A 26,515-nucleotide genomic window follows, 5' to 3' on the forward strand; every position below is an offset into this window, starting at 1 on the left:
CGCCAGCGGAAACAGACCGTAAAAGAAACATACATGCCAGTTCGTAAGATAAACATAAATGCCAGTACATGGCTCCCTAACCGTCGCAGGTGCAGGGGGACCTATAAAGCTAAGGACGCACTGGCGCTCAGAGGATGCCTAGCGATGGGTAGGAGTTCACTGCTTACGCTTCGCGCTTTATGTCACCTAAATTAAGCGTATCTGTGATTTGCATGCATCGTCCTTCCGCGAAAACTGAAAGTGTCATGTGATCTCTCTTTTTATTCGATTACGGCAGGGGCTGGCGCGCACGCCGAAACCCCACTACCAAAAATTATGTGCCACAGCTTCCCCATCTAGGAAAAGAGACGGGCTTCAGCCGGCCGTAATGCAATGCACCGGCCTCCACCCGTGGACTCGGCCTCGTTGATCACCGAAGTCCCAGCACCCGGTAAAGTTAAGATGCCCGGGATCGCTGATTGCTTGGTGGCCGGTCTAAAGCGTCCACCATCACTTCCCCTGTGAGAACAGATGCTTGGTGAAAAGTATCTTCAGAAGATCCCACGTGGTATTGATAAAATAGGACGTATGTAGGATCTAATTTTAGGCGTTTCAGATCTGAAAATCATAGGTCGAAATAGGAAATGTGGCTGATTAATGCACTGATTTTTTTCATTGCAAATCGCTCTTAGCAGGACGGCTTTGATGGCGCAGCGCATGCACTCTCGAGATGCAGTTGCTTCGGGCTGACGATTGCCCCACGTGCGTGAAGAGCACGCGCGCTGCGCCTTTTTAGGAAGAAGAAGAAAACTATATGAATTGATGCTGTGAAAGGCGTCACAGCCAGGATATCTGTATCGTAGTATTTAGAACTGGCGTATTTGTGAATATTGACATTATTAAAAAAAAGGACTGCATTGCACAATTTACTTCGATAGAGAAAGGATCGGCTTAGGTGTTTAAATATTTTCCAGGCGCAAGCACATCTAACGCTATTCGTGCTATCCCTGCGGAAATATAATTTTAGCCACAGATTTGGGATTAAATATATAAAAGCTCTCCTGATCCGCCTCGGAGTCGGTTAGATCCCGGCCGCCACCGTCGCATTTCAATAGAGAGGTAATACTAGATCCCCTTTTGCTGTGCGATGCCAGTTCATGGTTCAGAACCCCATGTGGTTTAAATGATCTGGAGCTCTCTACTGCGGCGTCCCTCATAGCCCGGGTCTCTTTGGGACCTTAAACCCTACAAAGTCATAGATCACCTTCATTTCGACTAGCAGATCAATCCTCCTTGGTTCTCTGTCCTCTTCAGCGCTCTTACTGCCTCTTTTGGGTTTGAACTCCCACATTACAGACCTTAACTATTTATTTACAGCATATCCGGCAGTTCCGTAGCATTCCAGCATGCTTGCGGCATAAAATAATGACAAAAACAAACATGTGAACAGACAAAAAATCAATGGCATGGTGACTACAAAACAAAGCGTTCTCACGTTCAACACACGTAATACAAGCCAAAACAACCGCACAGTACAACAGTAACTCTATTAATTACAAACTATTCATCAGTTGAGCGAAGCGGACACCGTCAACTGCGACTACATCCGCTTTAAAGCATTGCATTTCGAAATTGTTTCTCTGAAGAAAAGAATTTTATGTAATTTGTCCGACATTTAATTCCTGTATTTTTACTGCTGTAATCCCACATACTTGAGATGTAGTGGGGAGATTTCATGTATTGAGATTTCTCTTTACGACTTGAGTTACATGAATGACATGCATTTGATTCAGCCGGTTTACCTTCCGCCTTCTGCCGAAAGGTTTGAGTCCTTTGTTTGGCTTTATTTTTGCGACACTAGCTCTCTGGCAAAATTGTTTAATATAAACCTCGCCGAGCGGCTATGTATACCTGCAGTTCTATCGACCAGGCACCTTTGACGGGGGTCACATAGGTGGAACGGTATTCCAAGGGCGGTTATACTATAACTAGTGTGCCGCGTTTTTCAGTATTTGAGGAGCGCCACGAAGACTTTGTATCACGAGGTTAAGGATACCCGGGCCCTTTTTATGCGTGTTGTTAATGTGGTGCTTAAACGAAAGATCTGCTGAAAAAGCACACCTAGATATTTGACTTCTGGTACCACAACGTTAAGCCTGCAATTTTTCTTTAAATCGCTCGGTGTGCTTTTCCATCTTATTTGTAACCACTCTCAATAGCCTTGACGATTCTGCCCCGTAGGTTTGTCTTGCTTAGATAGCGATGTTATATAGTGTCCGCCTGAGGTATATTTTAAATCTGGCGTTCACCCCATAACAGCGCCTCCCAAATGCGCTCAAATTCATTTTTGTTGTCCTAGTTATTTCACTGTAGTTTTCATGATGTACAGGGACTACTTTCTTTAAGTAGATGTATTTGCTTACCTCTTCCAATCCTCCAGTGCTTATCATAATCTGTTGCTCTCTTCCGAGGCTGCTCATCATCCCTTTAAATTTATTGTTATTGATTTTTACAGCCACGGTTTGGCTTTGCATATCTAGGTCCTGGATCATGCATTAAAGCGCGGCCTTTGAGTTGCTGAGGAAGGCGATGTCATCAGCAAGCTGGAGATCGCTATGGTATTCTCTATTAGCTTTTATTCCCGCCTCTTACCAATCCAATTCTCTGTATGGTACCTGTAAAGACGCAGTGAATAGTATAGAGATATCCTGTCTCCCTGCATTATTCACTTTCTGATCAGTAGTTTATCACCTATTTTGTGAAAGACAAAGGCCATTATGCAGCACATGTTTTCATACATTCGAAACACACCCACAACCCCCCCCCCCACACACACACACCTACGCATGCACGCACACAGGCACGCACGCAAGCACACAGACACACACACGAGGGTTGATCGAGAAATAAGGTTACCATCAATTTTAGAAACACACAGCATTGTTTATACGCAAAGAAATTTACAAGATCGGAAAGATGATGCTTTGCTCTAGGTGCATACATTATCACCATTTTTTTCTACGCATTTTAATGGACGTTGCTTCAATTTCGGTATGCCAATATCGTAGAACTCCGCCGCCAACCAGCTGAGGAAGCGTTTCACCTCTTCCTTGACATCATTGTCGCTCCGGAAGCGTTGCCCACCAAATATTTCTTTTGACTTGAGGAACAAGTGATTATCACTAGGCACCAGGTCTGGACTCTCCGGGGGTGGGGCATGACAGTCCACCCAATGTTTCTCAAAAGTTCCAGAATTGCGCGAGACGTGAGGTCGGGCTTTTGTGTCATGAAGCGGTACACGGGATGCCAGTCGTCCTTGCCCGGAGGATATGAATAGCTCGCCTGAGTTTCCAAATCTTTGCACAATAGCTGTCTGAGTGGACTGTTGTCCCAGGATTAATGAAATCGCACAGCAGTATACCCTTACAATATCAAAAAACACTGCCCATGACTTTGCCAGCAGAACGAGGTTGTTTGAACTTCTTTTCGACTGCTGGCCCTGGGTGGCACCAGGTCTGGACTCTACGGGGGGTGGGGCATGACAGTCCACACAATGTTTCTCAAAAGTTCCAGAATTGCGCGAGACGTGAGGTCGGGCTTTTGTGTCATGAAGCGGTACACGGGATGCCAGTCGTCCTTGCCCGGAGGATATGGATAGCTCGCCTGAGTTTCCAAATTTTTGCACAATAGCTGTCTGAGTGGACTGTTGTCCCAGGATTAATGAAATCGCACAGCAGTATCCCCTTACAATATCAAAAAACACTGCCCATGACTTTACCAGCAGAACGAGGTTGTTTGAACTTCTTTTCGACTGGTGGCCCTGGGTGACACCACTGCTTGGATTTCGTCAATTTTTTTATTGCACATACTGCTCTCTATGGTGACCGGCATTGCAGGAGTGGTTACAAATAAAAAGAACAAGGTATTATGTCTTAATATGAAAAGGCTCTGTACTGGCAAACTCTTCAGGAGGCAAACTACGCAAGGAACAATCACGGTTGTTCCAGATTTTAATCAACATGGGAAAATATGAAAACTTGAAACAGTCTAAAGAAGAAAGAAAACGCACATTGTTCAGGGGGTCTAATCAGCCATCGACACTGGAGCAGCGACATCAACGCTTGCGACGGAACTGCATTGGCCAGGCGCCCAACTTTGGTAGCAGTGCGAAGAAGCTTCAAGGCATCGAACGTTCTGCAGTGCTTGATGACATCGGCCGTAGACTTCAAACTGGTTTTGCTAAAAAGGAAGTTGTATTTATCTTCAGCAATTCCTTTAAGCAAAAATCCAACTTTTAACTTCTTCAGGTACTAGGTAATAGGACCGATACCAAGCACATCCACCACAACTGTTACGTATTCAGCATTCACTGAGTAAGTCAGGAGCGTCCTTTTAAGAGGTTGAGTGACGGGGGCGGAGATCTCAACCAGGTCAGGCCGAGCAGCTTCCTGTTCCTCTACGGATCTGATATTCTCCGCTTCCCCGTGGACACAAAGCATGTGACAATATGCACCCAGGGGCTATTTTTGGACCTCAAGAATGCATTCGACACTGTACAGCACATTTTGATAAAAAGCTTTATATCCATAGCGTACGTCGAAAAGCACTCAGTTTAATCAAAATTTATCTATGTGATCGCTACTAGCATGTTAACAATATGAGTATATCATAGAGTAAATTGCAAATTCTCTATGGTGTGGTTCAAGAATCCATTTGAGGGCTGTTTTTATCCCTGGTATACATCAATGATATTACCTCAGTCCCGGGCTTTACCATCATAATTTTACATGCGGATGACACCAATGTCTTCTTCAGTGGAGAAAAGAACGCAAGCTTGAAAAAGGCTGCTAATGAATACTTGCCTAAATTATCACGATGGCTTTTAAATAACAAATTGATTACAAATGCAAGTAATACAAAGTACATAACATTTAAGGCCATAAATTGAAGACACTATTCAACCATAAATGCGACCTATGACGAAACTGTGATAGAAAAGGTAAAAAAACAAAAATTTTTGTGCCTATGGTTCAGTTAACAGGTTTCATGGAATATGCATGTTAATATATTAAAGGGTGATTTGGCGCTAATATTTGGGAGAATCTACACAATCAGGAATCTGATACCCACCTCCTTAAAACAGGTATTCTATTTTTCTCTTTATTTCTATACAATGTTATGGATCAATGGTCGACGGAACGACGACAGCTTATAATTATAATAAATTAACTATCCCACAAGAAAGGTGCTACGCTTGTGTGAGAACTAGCGAGGCAATAGACGCAACTTACGGACAGGGCCTCTTTTCGTTAAATACAACATGGGGCACGACACCGCATCGAGTATGCAGCGTACTCAGCTACTGCTATTGCAGGTGACCGTCACTTGGGCCGTTTGCTCAGCACTTCCCGGCACGTGCAGACTGCGCACCGATGATGCGACACCATCTCTGCTTGCCTTGGTAATCACGGCGCCGAATCCAGACCAGAATTTAGCGCACATCTGGCAACGGCGATTGGGGACTACAATGGACAGCACAGAAGGAGGACTTAAAAGCCAGCCAGCAAGCGTCCACTTCGGGCACGACACCTCATCGAGTATGCAGCGTACTCAGCTACTGTTATTGCAGGTTAGTTACGTTCGGTGTGCTGCATGCTTTAGGAGTAAAAACTGCTGTTTGATCGCGGTGTCGTGTCCACTTGAGTGGATTGATGTCTTAAAGAGTTCTAATTCTAATTTACTTCTGTGTTCGCTCTACTCTGCAATGTTTGATTTGCTCCTCTTGCTTTCTGGCGACGTTGAGACGAACCCAGGTCCAATGTCAAAAGCTGAGGCAGATGCGTTTGCCTCGGCTCTTGAGTCGATACAGAAACTAGAGGCCGCACAAGAGGCGCTCTTGACAGAATTAAAAAGCGCAAAAGACAAACAAGGTGCCACTAATAATGAACTCATCATTCGAACAGCCAAGGTTGCGGCGCTTGAGTTGGCCACATCCTCAGAAAACGCTGTAGATTCGAGCATGAAGGAAAAAGGAATCAAAACTTTAAGTGATGTCTCAGATCAGCTGCAAACAATAACTTCAAGATGTGAGGACGCAGAAAACAGGCTCAGACGAAGTAATTTGCTGATTTTCGGGATAGAAGATGACCCTGATGAGGACTGGGCTACCACTGAAAAGGAAGTCATAAAATTCTGCTCTGAAAAACAGCAAACTGAAACAATCAGTTCGCAATTCGAACGCGTACTTAGGCTTGGGAAATACCAAGAAGGAATGAACAGACCTATAATAGCTAAACTAACTTTTTTAAAGAGAAGCAACGCATCTTGTCATCTGCACACAAATTAAAAGGCTTAAAATATTCAATCGGGGAAGATTTCTCCCCAGCTACGCGACACGCTAGAAAGAAGCTGCTTGACTTCTCCAAACCTCAAAAAGTTCCTTTTAAACTGTCAGCAGATCGGCTGTTTATAAGGAATCAGACTTACGCATACGACAAAAACACTGATACCGTTGTCATGTCGCAAAGATAGCTAGACATAAGCACTTGCTCACGGGCTCTTCCACAGTCAAAGCTACCTATCAATGGGTCTTTGTTGATACTATCTTACGCAAACATACGGAGCATCATGCCCAAGCGCAAATTAGTTTGCTCTCTGCTTGACGATAACGAATCTAATATTCTTGTTCTTACCGAAAGATGGCTAAATCCTGACAATACTGACGACGAAATTCTTCCTGATAACCATTCTTATAATATTTGCCTGGGCAGGAGCCGAGGCCGCCGTCGTCATCTCCTTCGTCATCGCAGTTTAGTGTCGGCACAAATATTTCGCCTGGGCAGGAGCCAAGGCCATCTCCTGACGTGGAATCTGTGCAGTCGCCGTCCTCTTCTGCATCGAGGATTAGCGCCAGCACTTCTAGTACTCTCTCTTCGGATGTTGAGATGGTCGCTTTGAGCTCCAGCTTAAAGCGTCCACATACGTCGACTACGGACTCGGACAACTCTTCTGGTCGGGCAAGGAGGCCTCGTGCCTCCTCTGGTCCGACTCTACGAAAAAAGTGAGATGGTTTGGCGCCGTTTGTAGCGCGCATTGTATTGCTTAGACATCACAACTCGTTGTTTTTTTTTTCATTACCAAAATGGCTACACTTAACATCATCACGCTTAACGTGCAAGGGTTTCGCAATGTTATGAAGCAGACCGAGGTGGTCGCTTTCGCTCGTTCATCGGGCTGCGATATCCTCTGCCTGCAAGAAACTAATTTTTTTCGCCTCAGTGACGTGTTGGAATTTAAGCGTTGGTTTGGTATCGATGCTTTCTTTTCGTACGCTAGCACGCGTTCTAGCGGAGTTGGCGTTCTTGTTCTCAACCGAATCCTTCTGCGAGACCATCATGTTACCTACGATGCGCTTGGACGCGTGCTGGCGTTCGACTGCACGTTTAACTCACTTCGTCTGAGACTTCTTTGCATCTACGCACCTGCGCATTCTAATTTGGTAAACTCATTTTATAAAAATCTTGATGTGTATTTTCTTGGAGGACGAAACGTTGTGGTGTTGGGCGATTTCAACTGCGTGCTCGATACGGTCGCTGATGTGCAGGGCCCTGGCAGAGGCAGACCAAGCTGGAATGCGCGCGAGTTGCGCCGCCTAGTCAACCAGTTTCTGTTAACAGATGCTTATGAGCTCCTGCATGGCGGCGTCTTTGTGTGGACTTGGCGTCGCGGATTTTCGTCAAGCAGGCTAGACAGGGCGTACGTACCGACAGGCCTTTCGAGGACAGTGGGTGCTGCTAATGTAATTACGCTGCCATCCTCACCAGTACACATATCAGATCATCGCCCCTTTCTTCTGTCGCTCAGGGTTCCGGCGGCTGCAGTGTCTCCTTTCAGACCATGGCGTTTGGATGTACGCATCCTTCACGATGCCAGCACGAGAGAAGGACTAACGCGGGCCTTGCGGTTTTCGGTTGTTGGGGCCGTGCCTGGTGACTGGGATCGTCTGAAGGAGCAGTGGCGTCACCATTGCGCCGCTTCTGGTCGAGCCCCTAGAGCTCGCGTCTCAGCTGAGGTTCGTGTTATGACGGCGAAGCTCCGTATAGCTCAGCGCACCCCGTCGCCATCGGCGCTTATGTGTGCATGGAAAGAGGAGCTTTCAGAGCGTCTCCAGCGTCTTTTACGATCATCCTCTCTGACAGCGGCCGCATGGCGTTGTCGGCGCAATCCAACTTCTCATCCAGAGGTGCTTCGGTTTGCACGCCAGGAGCTGTTGTGCGCTCAAGGTGCCCCTGCTTTTACCTCTTCCGTCGGTGCTGTGGCCCAGCCAGTTGGCAGGAATTTCAGTGCGTTTTTCGTCCATTTCAGGGATATTGCTCAGTCGCACTTTTTGGTTCATCGCGATGACGTTTCCGCACACCCTTTTTTTGCAGGCTTGCCGCAGGTTGCGGATGAACTTCATGATGGCCTTATGGCTCCGTAAACAACAGATGAAATCAAGGAGGCGTTAGATTCCATGAAACGAGGCTCAACGCCTGGGCCAGATGGTCTTCCTGTGGAGTTCTATTTACATTTCTGGCATATAGTAGGCCCCATTTTCACGGAAGTGTTAAAAATCTGTTTCACTCGGAATGTCCTTCCTAATTCATTTAAAAGAGGCCGCATCGTTCTGATCCCTAAAAAGTCTTCTTTCTCGACATGTCCGGCAGATTGGCGCCCTATCACCTTACTAAATACAGATTATAAAGTATTAGCAAAATTACTCGTCCGCCGTTTACGGGCTCTTCTCCCGTCCCTCATTTCCTGCCACCAGGTTTGCTCCATTCCGGGCCGTGAAATACATAGTTTATCTTCTGTAACGAGAGATATCCTAGAGTATACTATACGGCGGCGCGCACAGGGTCTTCTTGTTTCTCTAGATCAAGAGAAGGCATTCGACTTTCTAGAGCATGAGTATATTTACGGTACACTGGATGCTTTCGGTTTCCCACCTTCTTTAGTGCTACTTATTAAAGAGATGTACAGAGATATTTCAAGCACTCTGTTCCTCGATGGCTGGGAAAGTACCGCATTTGATGTTGGCCGCGGCGTCCGTCAAGGTTGTCCCCTCTCCCCTCTTTTGTTTGTCTTAGCATTAGAGCCTTTCCTTTTGGCAGTCAATCACCATTCTCTCATTAGCGGTCTGGCATTGCCAGGCAGTGAGAGTGTACGCGTCACTGCTTATGCAGATGACATCACGCTATACTTAGCTGATGAACGCAGCCTGCTCGAAGTTTTAAAAGTTTTTCGTGAGTACGCCTCCTTGTCGGGGGCTGCTCTTAATTATTCCAAGAGTCATTACTTTTTTGTAGGGTCACCTCAGAGACGTATAACGAGTACAATACCTTTGCAGTGGTGTGAGCAGATGCGCATTTTAGGAGTGACCTACGACTGTGCTGGAGTATGGGATGGTATGTGGTCTTCGGTCGTAGAGGGTATTACAGCTCGTGTGCAGAGGGCACAGACCTTTGACCTTCCTCTGCTTGAGAGGCGCTACCTGGTTCAGTCGGTCGTGCTGGGTGCCTTTTGGTACCTTTGCCACATTGTTAAACCACCCCTGCGCGTCATAAGGCGGGTGCAGACTACAGTTTTTTCTTTTTTTTGGTGAGGCGGAACCGAGCTTGTGGCTCGTGCTGTTCTTGGACAACCACGTGAGAGAGGTGGTTTTGCCTTCCCAACGTTGACCATCACGTCCTCACTGTTAGCATTGAAGTGCATGTTGCGCATCCTGCTGGGGGACGCGTCTCCGGCGCGAACCCTGGCGCGGTACTTTTTGGGCCCTTCCTTGCGCTTTTTGGATCCCTCGGCCCCAGTTAATCATGGTCCTCAATCAGAGAAGCCTACCGCTATATATACTACGGCAGTGGCCTTTTTCAGACATGCAAGCGCAGTAGCACCTGACGTCAACATCCTTACAGACCGTGTCGTGAATATTATGGGCTCGCTGTTGTTGCCTGTTGTGCCGGCGGCTCGCCGCTCACCGATGCGCCGCGTTCAATGGGCGCGCATAACATCGACGCCTCTCCCAGACCATCTACGTGACTTTGTGTGGAAACTTGGTTGGGCAGTGCTGCCTACTTGTGATCGGCTGGAGCGGTGGGGCGTTTTACGCTCCAGTACCTGTCCGAATTGCCCGCTTCCGGAATCTAATCGCCATGCTACAGTCACCTGCATGGTAGCACGTGTCTTTTGGCGCGCCGTTCATGCGGGATACCGTGGGCAGGGCATTTCGAGCTTTGTCTCCCGCGGCCGCTTCCCCAGCGGCCGTTTTGCTCGCCTGTTAATTGTTGCAGGTCTTTTTAGTTTATGGCGCAATCGATGCACCGCGGTCGCTGGTGGCTTTCGACGCCGAGCTGTGTGGCCAATACTTGGCCGTCTTAGAAGGGAGCTGAACAGTTTCTTGTCAGAGGAACTCTTTTTCTTGGGGGAGGAAGAGTTTCTCCGGCAGTGGTCATGCCCATTCATTTCTGTTAACAATGAACGTCTTGTTCTGGTCTTTAGACCAAACTGGCGCTAGGGTCTTCTTCTTTATTCCCCCCCTTTTTTTTTCCGTGTCAGATTTTTCCGGTATCACTCACTGTTAATAATCATGCCACGCCGCTTTAAATCGCACACAAGAAATTCCTGTTAGTTATTCAAAGATGTTTTGGCACTCTAATTGGCTCGCCTTACATGCTGAGCGTCATGTCAACTTGTGAATGTCAAATGTATCCGGTAGCCTTGGCATGTGTACATATGTAAATAAAATTTTTTCTAATCATATTCTTGTTCTTACCGAAAGATGGCTAAATCCTGACAATACTGACGACGAAATTCTTCCTGATAACCATTCTTATAATATTTACCGCAAAGATCGAACTAGCAAGAGAGGCGCGGGTGTTCATCTTGGAGTTAAAAAGTCATTATCTTCCCTTATTATCGACTCGAGCTCATCTCTTGAGATTGTGTGGGTTGAAGTAAAAATAAATACGACCAAACTACCGGTAGGTGCTTGCTACCGTCCACCTGACTTCAGCACTTCTTTCGTTACAGAACTACGCAATAGCATAACCACGGCCCTCCAGCTCTGTCCTGCGCATTCTGTTTACTTATTCGGTGATTTTAACTCTCCGCTCATAAATTGGCGTAATCTATCATCATCTTGTCGAACATCTGTGGATTTTCTTAACTTAACTTTAGATGTTAACCTGTTCCAGGTCGTTAACAAACCAACCCGCGGTACTAACATTCCAGACCTTATACTCACCAACACCCCCGAAAAAATTGAATCTGTAGTTCATCTAAACGGCTTTAGCGATCACGACCTTCTTCAGGTAACAATGAGTGTTCCACTACCCTTTTCAGGGATCACAAAGAAAATATTACGTGATTATATTAAAGCAAAATACTCTAAATTAAACGATGAACTTGAAGTATTTTTCAACCGCACGCTACTTCCTTCTTTTTATAATCACTCGGTGGAAGATAACTGGGTATGTTTCAAGAATAAAATGTCTACTCTAATTAACAAATATATCCCGTTGATCTCGATAACAAATGACAAAACAAATCCTTGGTTTACTAATGCCCTACGTAAGCTCAGGAATAAAAAGAAACGTCGGTACAATACCGCTAAACGCGTCAATAATGCTCCTTCGTGGGAAAGGTACAGCATTTGCTTAAAAACGTACTGCTCTGCTTTTGCTGCAGCTAAAATTAAATATTTCTCCACAGATTTACCTTCTCTCTTAAATTCGAATCCAAAAAAGTTTTGGCGAGTTATGTCACCTGACCGTGCTGCGCCCGTGTGCTATCCCTTTCGATCAGTATTGTAAATTGTGCCGGTGTTGGTTGCTGCTGATAAGTTGAGATGCCCAGGGCAAAGAAGGCCTTCGTCAGGCGTGAATTTCACGGCAACCGCTACGCTCATCGTGAAAAAGCAAAAGGATGTCCACGACCGAATGAGATCCCGAACGCCGAACGCGCCAGCTCCTCGACATCGAAGCTTTCAAGATTTTCTCTGTGCTTCCAGGAAGAGGATGTGCTACAGAGCAGCAGCCAATATGCCTTAATGGACATGGACGGCATTTTTGCCGCAATTACACAGATTTGTGTGTGCAGCGAGGTCGGTGGAAGTGTTGAGCTCATCGAAATTGTGACAAAACGGGTAGGTGTTGCAAGCGTTTACAGTTTGAACTGTGAAGGGTGTAGTGCCGCACAACGATTTGAGACGTCGAAGAAAACTACTTCTGGCCGCTATGAAGCCAACCTCAGGTTAGTGTATGCCTTGAGGTCAATTGGTAAGGGAATGGCTGTAGGAAATATACTCTGTGCTATGCTAAACCTTCCTAAGCCGCCGAAAAAGTTTGCGAAATACAATCAAGAGCTTCTAGGTCACATCGAAGCTGCTGCTCAGGAGTCGATGAAAAGGGCAGCTGACGAAGCTGTGCAGCTGAATGAGGGGGATAAAGACATCGCAGTTGCTCTTGATGGAAGCTGGCAGAAGCGAGGCCATACTTCCAATAACGGCATAGTCTCTGCGACCAGTGTAGACTCTGGGAAAGTGCTGGATGTGGAGGTTTTGTCTAAACGTTGTCCAAAGTGCAGCATCAAGGGTACAAACAGTGACCCCCTTCATAGAGAGGTGTGCCAAAGCAACTACCAAGGCACCAGCGGTGGAGTGGAAGTCGCAGGAGCACTGAAAATTTTCGGCAGGAGTGAGGTGCTTCACGGCGTTCGATACGTCAAATACCTTGGGGATGGTGACAGCAAGGCTTTTATGGCTGTGAAGGCACAAATGCCATATGGTGATTCCGCTGAAATATCCAAGGTTGAGTGCATAGGGCACGTGCAAAAAAGGATGAGCACAAGGTTACGAAGGCTAAAAAAAGTAAACAAAGCAGGAAAACTCTCTGATGGAAAGAGCCTCTCAGGCCGAGGCCGACTGACAGATGCAGTAATAGACAAGCTCCAGACGTACTATGGTTTGGCCATCAGAAGAAATGTAGGAAACCTGGATGAAATGCGAAAGGCCGTTTGGGCAACCTTCTTCCACTTATCGGCCACAGACGATGACCCATGCCATGGACTTTGCCCAAAGGGACCTGATACGTGGTGTGCCTTCAACAGAAGTCAGTCAGAGGGCAAGCCATTTTTCCACAAGGAGAGTTTGCCTGCATCTGTCTTGGAGGATATCAAACCCATTTATAGGGAGCTATCGAAGGCTGAGCTCCTAGAGAAGTGCCTGCATGGGCGAACTCAAAATGCAAATGAGTCGTTCAACCATGTTGTTTGGGAACGCGCGCCAAAGAATGTGTTTGTTAGGCTTCGGACCCTACGGATGGCAACACTGGATGCTGTTCTTTCATTTAATGATGGTAGCATCGCACGGGCCAACGTTTTGAAGGCGTGTGGATTGAACCCAGGGAGCAACACCATCAAGTGGCTGAGGGAAGCTGACCATAAGCGCATGTACTTTGCGGACCGAGCAACACGACAGCTTACAAAAGAGGCCCGACAGTCAAAACGACAAGCCGAAAAGCGAAAAAAAGACGGCGACAGTGACTACGAAGCAGGGGGTATTAAACTAATTACTATGGAGGCGTTTCTGCGAATAAAAAATGGTTTTTCACATCTTTTTTCTCTTTACGCTCTATTATCTCAAAACAGTGTTTTTTTCTTACAAAGGTACCATTATTTCCAATGCCTTTCAAGACAGACGGCTGATTTTTTTTTGCAATCATCTACATAAGTGTTGCCAACTACTGAACTAGAATTAAGCAATTTCACTGAGCAGTTATTCTGTTATGAATTTTGAAATGCGCAAAGAAAGGCCAGATTTGTGTACTACCGGAAAAAATTTTATTAAAAATCGAATTTTCAACACAATTCAAATATTCTAGTTCAGTAAAAAGAACACACAATTTGGCAAACAATGATATATGTATTATTAGGCTACTGTTATTAGTTAGTGAGAAACATGTACCTCAACATGGCCTAAAATGCATGGGAAGTATAGGGCTTACCCTGTGCCCTTAATACGTTTTTTCCATCGATTTTTTCAGCCGCGAGGATCATACCAATGTACCTGATGTTGCTGATTTTGACTGGCAATTCATGAAATGTATTGAAATCTCGGTGGAGGGAATTGCATGCCTTATTATTAATTTGAAGTTTTCTACTTCATCTGGTATTGACAATATTAGTTCCAAGGTATTAAAAAATACCATTTTTATATCCAGTAACAATCTGTACCATATACTCAAGCAGTCTTTGTCATCGGGACAGCTGCCCAATGACTGGAAAATGCCCAAAATCATACCCTTATTTAAAACTGGGGATAAACAATCCCCGGAAAACTACCGTCCAATTTCATTGACCTGCATTTGCTGCAAGATGCTCGAACATATAATGGCTACTCATATTTATAATCACCTAGAGTCCAATAATTTCTTTTTCGCCATCAACATGGTTTCAGGAAAGGATTATCATGTGAGACACAGTTACTCGAATTCACGACTGATCTGCACCTTAACATGAACAATAACCAGCAGACCGATTGCATTTTCCTTGACTTTTCCAAAGCATTTGATCGTGTAGCTCATTGTCGCCTTATTGCTAAATTAACTGCACTTCGAATTGACTCCTTCACTCTAACATGGCTTCGTAATTTTCTTTCGAATCGTCAACAGTTCACAGTAGTTAATAATATTGCTTCGTGTCCTACTTACGTTACTTCTGGTGTGCCTCAGGGCAGTGTTTTGGGCCTTTTACTCTTCCTAATTTACATAAATGATTTGCCACCTAATGTTTCTTCTCGCTTACGTATTTTCACTGACGACTGGATTATTTACAGATCAATTAACAGTACTAACGACCACCTGGCCCTTCAAAACGACCTTAGCCTAATTCATAGTTGGTGTAACACCTGGTTAATGGCTTTAAATGTGTCAAAATGTCAGGTAATTTCTTTTAGTCGTAAGCGTGACAACTCACAATTTTTATACAACGTCAATAATAATGAATTGTTACATACAGTATCGTATAAATTTTTGGGTGTTCACCTAACCGATAACCTCTCCTGGACAGACCATATTACAGCCGTTTGCGCAAAAGCTTCAAGGACATTAGGTTACCTACGTGGTAATCTGAGTAATTCACCTTCCCACATCCGCAAATTGGCCTATCTGACATTTGTTCGTCCTCAGCTCGAGCATGCATCTTCCATTCGGTCCCCATATCCTACATACTTAATCGACATGATTGAATCAGTCCAGAACCGAGCTGCCCGTTTGATTTCACGTAATTATAGCCATCACTCCAGCGTAACGCAAATGAAAGTCGATGATTCCATACAGCCTTTAGTTCTTCGCCGTAATATCGCTCTGTTATCCTTGTTTCACAAATATGTTTATAATGCCACACAATCCACACTACCTATCCAGACCGCCTCGAACACGTCTCGTCGTTTAAATAACCACTTAAGCTTTGCGCGCATGTACGGTACGAAACATGCTTTTAACTTTTCCGCACTCCCTACCGCCATTTGCTTTTGGAATAATCTGCCTGATCACATTGCTTCCGAGTCAGATCAAGAAAAATTTCGTCATCTCCTACACGAGCATTGTTCATAATAGCACTTACAAATAACTTTATCTTGTTTCTTACACTTGGAAATCAGCTTCGAACTTCTTGTGATATTTGTGATGCATTGCTATCTCGCTCCTGCGAATTGCTTTTTTATGCGGCGTTGTGTGTTCACTTGTATGACCTGTATATATTATTGCATATTTGCGTCTTTTTCCCTGAATATCACTTCAAGAATTATGCTCCCTGATATGTTCATTCTTTGTGTATTTTACTTTCTAGTATTAATGCCTTACGTTAAGTTTTACTCATGTTTTTTCCTTAAGTGTACCTTTGTGGCCTTTCATTACTACAGTTGCTCGTGTTTTATGGTTTTATCTTGGTAGTAATGTTGGTGAGCCCCGTATTGAGGTGTATCTTTTGTATACCACTTTAAAAGGCTGCTTACTCTGTAACCTCCCTTACACAATGCCCCCATGGGGTCTGTAAGGTATTTTAAATAAATAAATAAATAAATAAATAAATAAATAAATAAATAAATAAATGCAAACCAGGTCTACTACTTTAAACTGCTGCACTGGGTCAATCGAACCAAACCAATTATCACTGCAAGAGAACACAGCTGTGCATACCCGATCCGCGATCATAAACGGATAACGCCTGTGGTGCAAACTAATTATGGTCGCCAAAAGCTAAATTTTCTGTCTGCTAAGGTGTTGAATAGCTCTGGAATGCACATGGTTTTCTACAAATCCTTTAGTGTTTAGAAATGGGAATGCAGACACTTCTTGGTTAATTAGCCGCTGTGGTGGCTGAGTGTTATGGCGCTCAGCTGCTGGACCGAAAGACGCGGGTTTGATCCAGGCCGCAGCAGTCGAATTTCGATGAAGGCGAAATTCTAGAGGCCCGTGTGCTGTGCGATGTCAGTGCACGTTAAAGAACCCCAGGTGGTCTTAATTTCCGGAGCTCTTCACTATGGTGTCTCTCATAGCCTTAGTCACATTGGGACGTTAGAGCCCTATAAACTAAACCAAACTTCTTGGTTAATTCATTAAGTTTATACACAACTCATTGATACCTGTTATTACTAGGCCGTGACCAAATCGGTTGAATCGCCAATACGTGTTCCGCGGTTTACACATGGATTAAGGTAAGAAATGCTTGCCATTGGATACAAAAATTATTCTGGTGTCCTAGTTTTGCTTTTGTTGTTCATGATGGAGAGTTGGCACAGGAAGAACACGAGGGTCGGAAAGCGAATGACGCGTGTTACATGTGCGCTATTTTTTTCGTCATGAACGTTATCCAACTCACCGAACTTTCGGCTTCGCTTTTCTTGTATACTGGTTCAGATTTTTGTATTGCAAGTTTCGCACTTCATGTTTTTTTATTGCTTGTGCCCTTTGCATGCAATCCTGGATGTGTCAGCAGAAGCCGCGTATTCTTACAACGTTCGATCTTTTGAGACTGATGTTCAGGGAGGTACAATTTTTCCTTTGAAAGAGTTGTTTACATTGTATCCTTACTGCTGGCCGAAGTATTACGCCTGAGTTCTGTTCGGTGCTGCAAAAAATTATTACAAGAGTCCAAGGCCTCTTCAGGCTCAGAGAATTTAGCCCTGGCCTCTTAGACATTGTGTGATGAAGGAATAAAGGAACAAAATAACAAAAGAACAGACTGCCGTGGGACTCCTCGCACATACCAACCACGGAGAAGTATGTATGCTGTCTTGCAAAAAGGCCTCAAGTTGTGCCTTTATTTAGGCGAGAAAAAAAATGACAAACGGATTCCACCAGTGTGATTCCAAATTCAACGACACTTCGGTGTTGATTTATCATCACCGCAGTTCATTTCGTTAAGTTTACTCCATACCTCTTTTCGTTACTTGTGGCTGCAGTACCTATCACAACAAGAGCACAACCTCACCTTGAATAAATGCTATTCGTTCCTTACGGATGGATTATGGAATAAACAGCAGCAAAGTCAAAAATGCAGTAAGATTGGAAGTTCACCCAAATATTGTCATAAATATGGTTTCAGTTTCATAACAGCACTACACCGGAGACACCGTGTTCACAACAAATTCGCATCAAAATCTCTAAACGCCAGCGGAAACAGACCGTAAAAGAAACATACATGCCAGTTCGTAAGATAAACATACATGCCAGTACATGGCTCCCTAACCGTCACAGGTGCAGGGGGACCTATAAAGCTAAGGACGCACTGGCGCTCAGAGGATGCCTAGCGATGGGTAGGAGTTCACTGCTTACGCTTCGCGCTTTAATGTCACCTAAATTAAGCGTATCTGTGATTTGCATGCATCGTCCTTCCGCGAAAACTGAAAGTGTCATGTGATCTCTCTTTTTATTCGATTACGGCAGGGGCTGGCGCGCACGCCGAAACCCCACTACCAAAAATTATGTGCCACAGCTTCCCCATCTAGGAAAAGAGACGGGCTTCAGCCGGCCGTAATGGAATGCACCGGCCTCCACCCGTGGACTCGGCCTCGTTGATCACCGAAGTCCCAGCACCCGGTAAAGATAAGATGACAGAGATCGCTGATTGCTGGGTGGCCGGTCTAAAGCGTCCACCATCACTTCCCCTGTGAGTACAGATGCTTGGTGAAAAGTATCTTCAGAAGATCCCACGTGGTATTGATAAAATAGGACGTATGTAGGATCTAATTTTAGGCGTTTCAGATCTGAAAATCATAGGTCGAAATAGGAAATGTGGCTGATTAATGCACTGATTTTTTTCATTGCAAATCGCTCTTAGCAGGACGGCTTTGATGGCGCAGCGCATGCACTCTCGAGATGCAGTTGCTTCGGGCTGACGATTGCCCCACGTGCGTGAAGAGCACGCGCGCTGCGCCTTTTTAGGAAGAAGAAGACAACTATATGAATTGATGCTGTGAAAGGCGTCACAGCCAGGATATCTGTCTCGTAGTATTTAGAACTGGCGTATTTGTGAATATTGACATTATTGAAAAAATGACTGCATTGCACAATTTACTTCGATAGAGAAAGGATCGGCTTAGGTGTTTAAATATTTTCCACGCGCAAGCACATCTAACGCTATTCGTGCTATCCCTGCGGAAATATAATTTTAGCCGCAGATTTGGGATTAAATATATAAAAGCTCTCCTGATCCGCCTCGGAGTCGGTTCAATCCCGGCCGCCACCGTCGCATTTCAATAGAGAGGTAATACTAGATCCCCTTTTGCTGTGCAATGCGAGTTCATGGTACAGAACCCCATGTGGTTTAAATGATCTGGAGCTCTCTACTGCGGCGTCCCTCATAGCCCGGGTCGCTTTGGGACCTTAAACCCTACAAAGGCATAGATCACCTTCATTTCGAATAGCAGATGAATCATCTTTGGTTCTCTGTCCTCTTCAGCGCTCTTACTGCCTCATTTGGGTTTGAACTCCCATATTACAGACCTTAACTATTTATTTACAGCATATTCGGCAGTCCAGAAGCATTCCAGCATGCTTGTGGCATAAAATATTGACAAAAACTGAAACATGTGAACAGACACAAAATAAATGGCATGGTGACTACAAAACAAAGGGTTCTCACGTTCGACACACGTAATACAAGCCATACCAACCGCACAGTACAAGAGTAACTATATTAATTACAAATTATTCATCAGTTGAGCGAAGCGGACACCATCAACTTTGACTACATCCGCTTTCAAGCATTGCATTTCGATATTGTTCCTTCGAAGGAAAGAATTTGATGTAATTTGTCCGACATTTATTTCCTCTAATTTCACTGCTATAATCCCACATACTTGAGAAGTAGTGGGGAGATTTGATATATTGAGTTTTCTCTTTAAGACTTGAGTTACATGAATGACATGCATTTGATTCAGCCGGTTTACCTTCCGCCTTCTACCGAAAGGTTTGAGTCCTTTGTTTGGCTTTATTTTTGCGACACTAGCTCTCTGACAAAATTGTTTAATATAAACCTCGTCGAGCGGCTATGTATACCTACAGTTTTATCGACCAGGCACCTTTGACGGGGGTCACATAGGTGGAACGGTATTCCAAGGGCGGTTATACTATAACTAGTGTGCCGCGTTTTTCAGTATTTGAGGAGCGCCACGAAGATTTTGTATCACGAGGTTAAGGATACCCGGGCCCTTTTTAAGGGTGTTGTTAATGTGGTGCTTAAACGAAAGATCTGCTGAAAAAGCACACCTAGATATTTGACTTCTGGTACCACAACGTTAAGCCTGCAATTTTTCTTTAAATTGCTCGGTGTGCTTTTATATCTTATTTGTAACCATTCTCAATAGCCTTGACGATTCTGCCCCGTAGGTTTGTCTTGCTTTGATAGCGCTGTTATATAGTGTCCGCCTGAGGTATATTCTAAATCTGGCGTTCACCCCATAACAGCGCCTCCCAAATGCACTCAGATTCATTTTTGTTGTCCTGGTTATTTCACTGTAGTTTTCATGATGTACAGTGACTACTTTCTTTAAGTTGATGTATTTGCTTACCTTTTCCAATACTCCAGTGCCTATCATAATCTTTTGCTCCCTTCCGAGGCTCCTCATCATCCCTTTAAATTTATTCTTATTGATTTTTACAGCCACGGTTTGGCTTTGCATATCTAGGTCCTGGATCATGCATTAAAGTGCGGCCTTTGAGTTGCTGAGCAAGGCGATGTCTTTAGCAAGCTGGCGATCGCTATAGTATTCTCTATTAGCTTTTATGCCCGCCTCTTACCAATTCAATTCTCTGTATGGTACCTGTAAAGACGCAGTAAATAGTATAGAGATATCCTGTCTCCCTGCATTATTCACTTTCTGATCAGTAGCTTATCACCTATTTTGTGAAAGACAAAGGCCATTATGCAGCACATGCTTTCATACATTCGAAACACACCCACAACCCCCCACACACAAACACACACACACACACCTACGCATGCACGCACACAGGCACGCACGCAAGCACACAGACACACACACACGAGGGTTGATCGAGAAATAAGGTTTCCATCAATTTTAGAAACACACAGCATTCTTTATTCGCATAGAAATTTACATGATCAGAAAGATGATGCTTTGCTCTAGATGTATACATTATCACCATTTTTTCTACGCATTTTGATGGACGGTGCTTCAATTTCTGTATGCCAATATCGTAGAACTCTGCCGCCAACCAGCTGAATAAGCGTTTCACCTCTTCCTTGACTTCATTGTCGCTCCGGAAGCGTTGGCCACTAAATCTTTCTTTTAACCTCAGGAACAAGTGATTATCACTAGGCATCAGGTCTGGACTCTACGGGGGGTGGGGCATCACAGTCCACCCAATGTTTCTCAAAAGTTCCAGAATTGCGGGATACGTGAGGTAGGGCTTTGGTGTCAAAGAGCGTTACACCGGATGCCAGTCGTCCTTGCCCGGAGGTTATGGATTGCTCGCCTGAGTTTTCAAATTTTTGCACAATAACTGTCTGAGTTGACTGTTGTCTCACGATCCATGAAATCGCACCGCAGTATCCCCTTACGATCTCAAAAAACACTGCCCAAGACTTTGCCAGCAGAAGGAGCTTGAACTTCTTTTCGACTGGTGGCCCTGGGTGACACCACTGCTTCGATTTCGTCATTTTTTTATTGCACATTCTGCTCTCTATGGCGGCCGGCATTGCAGGAGTGGTTACAAATATATAGAACAAGGTATTGTGTCTTAATATGAAAAGACTCTGTACTGGCAAACTCTTCAGGAGGCAAACTACGCAAGGAACAATCACGGTTGTTCCAGATTTTAATCAACATGGGAAAATATGAAAACTTGAAACAGTCTAAAAAAGAACGAAAAGGCACATTGTTCAGGGGGTCTAATCAGCCATCGACACTGGAGCAGCGACATCAACGCTTGCGACGGAACTGCATTGGCCAGGCACCCAACTTTGGTAGCAGTGCGAAGAAGCTTCAAGGCATTGAACGTTCTGCAGTGCTTGATGACATCGGCTGTAGACTTCAAACTGGTTTTGCTAAAAAGGAAGTTGTATGTATCTTCAACAATTCCTTTAGAGCAAAAATCCAACTTTTAACTTCTTCAGGTGCTAGGTACTAGGATCGATAAAAAGGACATCCACCACAACAGTTACGTAGTCAGAAGGCACTGAGTAAGTCAGGGGCGTCTTTTTAAGAGGTTGAGTGACGGGGGCGGACATCTCAACCAGGTCAGGCCGAGCAGCTTCCTTTTCCACTACGGATCTGATATTCTCCGCTTCCCCGTGGACACAAAGCATGTGAGAATATGCACCCAGGGGCTATTTTTGGTCCTCAAGAATGCATTCGACACTGTACAGCACATTTTGATAAAAAGCTTTATATCTATAGCGTACGTCGAAAAGCACTCAGTTTAATCAAAATTTATCTATGTGATCGCTCCTAACATGTTAACGATATGGGTATATCATAGAGTAAAATGCAAATTCTGTATGGTGTGGTTCAAGAATCCATTTTAGGGCTGTTTTTATCCCTGGTATACATCAGTGATATTACCTCAGTCCCGGGCTTTACCGTCATAATTTTACATGCGGATGACACCAATGTCTTCTTCAGTGGAGAAAAGAAAGCAAGCTTGAAAAAGGCTGCTAATGAATACTTGCCTAAATTATCACGATGGCTTTTAAATAACAAATTGATTACAAATGCAAGTAATACAAAGTACATAACATTTAGGGCCATAAATTGAAGACACTATACAACCATAAATGCAACCTATGACGGAACTGTGATAGAAATGGTAAAAAAAAAATTTGTGACTATGGATCAGCTAACAGGTTTCATTGAATATGCATGTTAATAAATTAAAAGGTGATTTGGCGCTAATAACTGGGAGCATTTACACAATCAGGAATCTGATACCTACCTCCTTAAAACAGGTTTTCTATTTTTCTCTTTTTTTTCTATCCTATGTTATGGATTATTGGTCGACGGAACGACGACAGCTTATAATTATAATAAATTAACTATCCCACAAGAAAGGTGCTACCCTTGTGTGAGAACTAGCGAGGCAATAGACGCAACTTACTGACAGGGCCTCCTTTCGCTAAATACAACATGCTAAATGCAAACCAGGTCTACTACTTTAAACTGCTGCAGCGGGTCCATCGACCCAAACCACTTATCACTGCAAGAGAACACAGCTGTGCATACCCGATCCGCGATCATTAACGGAGAGTGCCTGTGGTGCAAACTAATTATGGTCGCCAAAAGCTAAAATTTCAGTCTGCTAAGGTGTTGAATGCCTCTGGAATGCACATGGTTTTCTACAAATCCTTTACTGTTTTGGAATGGGAATGCAGACACTTCTTGGTTAATTAGCCGCTGTGGTCGCTGAGTGTTATGGCGCTCAGTCTGGACCAAAAGACGCCGCGGGTTTGATCCAGACCGCAGCAGTCGAATTTCGATGAAGGCGAAATTTTAGAGGCCCGTGTGCTGTGCGATGTCATTGCACGTTAAAAAACCCCAGGTGGTCTAAATTTCTGGAGCTCTTCACTACGGTGTCTCTCATAGCCTTAGTCACATTGGGAAGTTAGAGCCCCATAAACCAAACCAAACTTCTTGGTTAATTCATTAAGTTTATGCACACTCAATGATGCCTGTTATTACTAGACGGTGACCAAATCGGTTGGATCGCCAATACGTGTTCCGCGGTTTCATCATCATCAGCCCTACTACACCCACTGCAGGGCAAAGGCCTCTCCCATGTCTCTCCAATTCACCCTATCCTTTGCCAGCGGCATCCACCCTTTGCCTGCAAACTTCTTAATCTCATCCGCCCATCTAACCTTCTGCCGCCCCCTGCTACGCTTACTTTCTCTTGGAACCCAAACCGTTACCCTTAAAGACCAGCGGTTATCTTGCCTTCGCATTACATGCCCTGCCCAAGCCCATTTCTTTCTCTTGATTTCGACTAGGATGTCATTAACCCGTGTTTGTTCCCTCACCCACTCTGCCCGCTTCCGATCTCTTAACGTTACACCTATCATTATTCTTTCCATGGCTCGCTGCGTTGTCCTTAACTTAAGCTGAACTCTTTTCGTTAGCCTCCACGTTTCTGCCCCGTAGGTGAGTACCGGTAAGATTATGCTGTTGTACACTTTCCTCTTGAGGGAAATTGGTAAACTGCCACTCATGATCTGCGAGAATTTGCCATATGCGCTCCACCCCATTCTTATCCTTCTAGTTATCTCCCTCTCATGATCAGGATCAGCTGTCACTACCTGCCTTAAGTAGACGTATTCCGGCACCATTTCTAGGCTCTCGCTGCCAATTGTGAACTGTTGTTTCCTTGCTAGGCTGCTGAACATTACCTTGGTTCCGCGGTTTACACATGGATTAAGGTAAGAAATGCTTGCCATTGGATACAAAAATTATTCTGGTGTCCTAGTTTTGCTTTTGTTGTTCATGATGGAGAGCTGGCACAGGAAGAACACGAGGGTCGGAAAGCGAATGACGCGTGTTACATGTGCGCTATTTCTTTCGTCATGAACGTTATCCAACTCACCGAACTTTCGGCTTCGCTTTTCTTGTATACTGGTTTAGATTTTTGTATGGCAAGTTTCGCACTTCATGTTTTTTATTGCTTGTGCCCTTTGCATGCAATCCTGGATGTGTCAGCAGAAGCCGCGTATTCTTACTACGTTCGATCTTTTGAGACTGATGTTCAGGGCGGTACAATTTTTCCTTTGAAAGAGTTGTTTACATTGTATCCTTACTACTGGCCGAAGTATTACGCCTGAGTTCTGTTCGTTGCTGCAAAAAATTATTACAAGAGTCCAAGGCCTCTTCAGGCTCTAAGCCTTTAGCCTTGTCGTCTTCCTAGACATTGTCTGAGGAAGGAATAAAGGAACAAAATAACAAAAAACAGACTGCCATGGGACTCCTGGGACATACCAATCACGGAGAACTATGTATGCTGTCTTGCAAAAAGGCCTCAAGTTGTGCCTTTATTTAGGCGAGAAAAAAAATGGAGAACCGACTCCACCAGTGTGATTCCAAATTCAACCACACTTCGGTGCTGATTTATCATCACCGCAGTTAATATCGTTAAGTTTACTCCATACCTCTTTTTGTTACCTGTGGCTGCAGTACCTATCAGTACAAGAGCACAACCTCACCTTGAATAAATGCTATTCGTTCCTTACGGATGGATTATGGAATAAACAGCAGCAAAGTAAAAAAATGCAGTAAGATTGGAAGTTCACCCAAATATTGTCATAAATATGGTTTCAGTTTCATAACAGCACTACACCGGAGACACCGTGTTCACAACAAATTCGCATCAAAATCTCTAAACGCCAGCGGAAACAGACCGTAAAAGAAACATACATGCCAGTGCGTCCGAAACATACATGCCAGTGCGTAAGAGAAACATACATGCCAGTACATGGCTCCCTAACCGTCGCAGGTGCAGGGGGACCTATAAAGCTAAGGACGCAATGGCGCTCAGAGGATGCCTAATACACCTAAATTAAGCGTATCTGTGATTTGCATGCATCGTCCTTTCGCGAAAACTGGAAGTGTCATGTGATCTCTCTTTTTATTTGGTTACGGCAGGGGCTGGCGCGCACGCTGAAATCTCACTACCAAAAATTATGTGCCACAGATTCCCTAGGAAAAGAGACGGGCTTCAGTCGGCCGTAATGCAATCCACCGGCCTCCACCCGTGGACTCGGCCTCGTGATTACAAAAAATTTTATTTACATATGTACACATGCCAAGGTTACCGGATACATTTGACATTCACAAGTTGACATGACGCTCAGCCTCGTTGATCACCGAAGTCCTAGCACCAGGTAAAGATAAGATGACCGGGATCGCTGATTGCTGGGTGGCCGGTATAAAGCGTCCACCATCACTTCTCATCTGAGAACAGATGCTTGGTGAAAAGTATCTTCAGAAGATCCCACGTGGTATTGATAAAATAGGACGTATTTAGGATCTAATTTTGGGCGACGCAGATCTGAAAATCATAGGTCGAAACAGGAAAGGTGGCTGATTAATGCACTGATTTTTTTCATTGCAAATCGCGCTTAGAAGAACGGCTTTGATGGCGCAGCGCATGCACTCTCGAGATGCAGTTGCTTCGGGCTGCCGATTGCCCCACGTGCGTGAAGAGCACGCGCGCTGCGCCTTTTTAGGACGAAGAAGAAAACTATATGAATTGATGCTGTGAAAGGCGTCACAGCCAGGATATCTGTCTCGAAGTATTTAGAACTGGCGTATTTGTGAATATTGATTTATTAAAAAAAACGACGGCATTGCACAATTTACTTCGATAGAGAAAGGATCGGCTTAGGCTTTTAAATATTTTCCAGGCGCCAGCACATCTAACGCTATTCGTGCTATCCCTGCGGAAATATAATTTTAGCCGCAGATTTGGGATTAAATATATAAAGGCTCTCCTGATCCGCCTCGGAGTCGGTTCGATCCAGGCCGCCACCGTCGCATTTCGATAGAGCGGTAATACTAGATCTCCTTTTGCTGTGCGATGCCAGTTCATGGTACAGAACCCCATATGGTTTAAATGATCTGGAGCTCTCTACTGCGGCGCCCCTCATAGCCCGGGTCGCTTTGGCACCTTAAACCCTACTAAGTCATAGATCACCTTCATTTCGACTAGCAGATCAATCCTCCTTGGTTCTCTGTCCTGTTGAGCGCTCTTACTGCCTCTTGTGGGCTTGCACTTCCATATTACAGACCTTAACAATTTATTTACAGCATATCCCGCAGTTCCGAAGCATTCCAGTATGCTTAATATTAGAAGTATGGGAGGCGGTGTGGCGTCAAAGAAGCAGCGCACCTCAGACGCCACACCGCCTCCCATGCCCCTAGAAATAGACGCTAAATTCGCTGCACTGGATGTCAAATTTGACCACTAACTAAAAGAGATAGACGCCCGCCTTA

At 44.6% G+C, this 26,515-nt stretch overlaps 2 non-coding genes across 2 annotated transcripts; both read right to left on the reverse strand.

Moving 5' to 3' along the window:
• Window positions 1-274: 274 nt before the first annotated feature.
• Window positions 275-438, reverse strand: LOC144116563 (U1 spliceosomal RNA). Its single transcript, XR_013311894.1, has one exon. It is a non-coding gene; the product is annotated as a U1 spliceosomal RNA (small nuclear RNA).
• Window positions 439-17,957: 17,519 nt separating this feature from the next.
• LOC144116572 (U1 spliceosomal RNA) lies at window positions 17,958-18,121 on the reverse strand. The gene has a single exon (XR_013311903.1). It is a non-coding gene; the product is annotated as a U1 spliceosomal RNA (small nuclear RNA).
• Between the last annotated feature and the right edge of the window lie 8,394 nt (window positions 18,122-26,515).

This window comes from Amblyomma americanum, chromosome 1 (genome assembly GCF_052857255.1).
Source record: "Amblyomma americanum isolate KBUSLIRL-KWMA chromosome 1, ASM5285725v1, whole genome shotgun sequence".
NCBI lineage: Eukaryota > Metazoa > Arthropoda > Arachnida > Ixodida > Ixodidae > Amblyomma > Amblyomma americanum.